The sequence below is a fragment of the Pseudophryne corroboree genome, chromosome 9 (genome assembly GCF_028390025.1).
Source record: "Pseudophryne corroboree isolate aPseCor3 chromosome 9, aPseCor3.hap2, whole genome shotgun sequence".
Lineage (NCBI taxonomy): Eukaryota > Metazoa > Chordata > Amphibia > Anura > Myobatrachidae > Pseudophryne > Pseudophryne corroboree.
Window position 1 is genome coordinate 121982838 of NC_086452.1, and position 2803 is coordinate 121985640.

The 2803-nt window shown below is 39.2% G+C and overlaps 2 pseudogenes; one reads left to right on the forward strand and one right to left on the reverse strand.

Moving 5' to 3' along the window:
- Nucleotides 1–232: 232 nt before the first annotated feature.
- Nucleotides 233–351, reverse strand: LOC134963008 (5S ribosomal RNA; annotated as a pseudogene).
- Nucleotides 352–1770: 1419 nt separating this feature from the next.
- Nucleotides 1771–1889, forward strand: LOC134962512 (5S ribosomal RNA; annotated as a pseudogene).
- Nucleotides 1890–2803: the final 914 nt, after the last annotated feature.

Consider the following 2803-nt stretch of genomic DNA (forward strand, 5'->3'; position numbering starts at 1 on the left):
ATTAAAACGTAACCTTTAATTATTTTTAAATAAAATAAAAGTACACACAAAATTGCTGTTTAAAAATATGACTGAACAAAGTGAAACATTGGTTTGGAATTCCGACTGTGAATATATAGGTGAAAACATATATATAAGGCAAAGGCGTTAGATTATGGCAAAACCAAAAATTGCCCTCCAGGTATTAATTTTTAAGGGTTAGTGCAATAGCCAGAGTATTGCCGTCAAGAAAAAGCTACAACACCAGGTATTCCTTAGTGGTCAACCACCTAAGTACTGACCAGGCCCAACACCGTATTGCTTCCAAGATCGGACGAGATTGGGCATGTACGGTGTGGTATGGTAGTAGATTCAGGTTTGATGAGGCAAGAACCTGCAGCTGGTATGCGGCTGTTGAGTGTACCATAAACCTGGTTATTGGGATAGGCAAATGATCTCTAAAAATAGAGATATGTGTTTGACCATCATTGCACCAAATTGTATTCACAATGTGTAGGTATACGGAGGTTTAAATCATATGGTCAGTCGGTTTTGCCAAATAGAGCCGTCTTGTATGTTGCTTTTTTTGTGCTGTGCAACATCATTCAAAATTTTTCACGTGTGATAGGGCAAGAATGGACCCTTGTTATACTGATGACATGCCAACAAGATTAATGCAAATTGAATCAACAATTATGTTTCTAATATGTAATGTGATTAAAGCTGAAACTAATGATCAAGATAAATCCACCATCCTCCCCCTCCACCTTCACAGAAAGTATAGGGCTGGAAATGGAAATGCACTAGAAAACATATTTGTCAGCTGAGCAGACAGATTAGCAGAAGTGGATAGATAGATAGGAAATATATTTTCCAGAGACAAAATCTCTATTATCCACATTAAGGCTAACTAAATCATTAGAGCCTGAAATACCACATGCTGTCTTTATCACAATCTTGTCGAGCTGTTGTACTTTCAGTAAGGAAACAAATGGTCATGTATACACTGTGTGTCCACAATAAGAAAATCAATAAGAAAATCAGAATTGTGACATGCAAAATATCATTTGTGCTAAAATAGCAAGTGTGTATACCTTGATTCTATGCCTGTATTTGAGACCTGTATAAAGAAACAGTGCTATCTATACAGGGAGGAGGGAGTGACGACACCTGTACTGTAATTGCTACAGCTGTAGAGAAAAACAGATTGTTACTAATTATAATGTGTCAGCCACAAATGACACAAAAAGTGTCAAAGAATTGTACTATGTGTTGATGGCACTTAGAAAGCAGAAAAGCGTATCATATACAATGAATAATGCCTTAAATAAGTGGCATAAATTTGCCGAAAAAAGAGACCAATGCACATGCTGTTAAATTACATCTGTGCGCGGCTGGAGAGCGGGAGACGGGAAATATGCAGGATATACAAAAATATACTTATAGCCGCCTGGCGTCTGTGTCCTGCTTGCTGAATGCCGCTGACAGCTCGGCTATACGAGCTGTGTGTCTCTGCGGCTCGCCTGGTCTCCTCTCCTGCCGGTCTGCTGGTCACGTGAGCGCGCTCACCGTGACCACGTCCATCACCCCCAACGTACGTTTCACAGTTAGCTTGTTCTGACCATATGATTTAAACCTCCGTATACCTACACATTGGGAATACAATTTGGTGCAATGATGGTCAAACACATATCTCTATTTTTAGAGATCATTTGCCTATCCCAATAACCAGGTTTATGGTACACTCAACAGCCACATACCAGCTGCAGGTTCTTGCCTCATCAAACCTGAATCTACTACCATACCACACCGTACATGCCCAATCTCGTCCGATCTTGGAAGCAATACGGTGTTGGGCCTGGTCAGTACTTAGGTGGTTGACCACTAAGGAATACCTGGTGTTGTAGGTTTTTCTTGACGGCAATACTCTGGCTATTGCACTAACCCTTAAAAATTAATACCTGGAGGGCAATTTTTGGTTTTGCCATAATCTAACGCCTTTGCCTTATATATATGTTTTAACCTATATATTCACAGTCGGAATTCCAAACCAATGTTTCACTTTGTTCAGTCATATTTTTAAACAGCAATTTTGTGTGTACTTTTATTTTATTTAAAAATAATTAAAGGTTACGTTTTAATATCTACCTCATTATGCATAATCTCAATTACAATTGTTTCCAAGAGTGAGTGCTCCCAACAAGGGTCACTTTTTCTTTCTCTCCTCTCTTTATTAACACTGTTAGTAAACCTGTACGAGGAAAGTCCAGGCCGTGGGTCTGATATCCAGCTATCCAGGGAAAATCCGAGCCATGGATCAGACAACCAGCTGCAAAGAAAGGCAGGAGAACGGAAGACCGGTTTCGCCCGCTCACGGGCTTGATCACTTCCAGATGCTTTCTTGCATGGATTTCAAACTATCATTTTTGCAACCAGTTTGCTAGATTGGCAGCTTGGGTCTTCACAACTGTATTCAGGAGTCCTTCCTGGTCATTATAATTGTGATAATCGTAAGACCCAAGCATTTTATATGTTACAGTATGTGTTTTGTTTGTTGTTTGTGGATACCATATTTAAAATTTCTTTATTAAGTTATGTTTTATATGCTTATCACACCACCATTATCGCTAATTAGCTTCAAGAGTGCACCCACAAAAGAGTCTTACTTCTTCTCTACTTAATATTCATAGTACTATTATTGACTCAGGGTGCACCGCCATACAGACTCAATTTTGGGGATATTGCCCTTGATTGTCGAAATTTGGTTTGTTATTCACAAGTATTGTTACTGGTGCGGAATCGCCTCTTTTACACGTTCCTATTA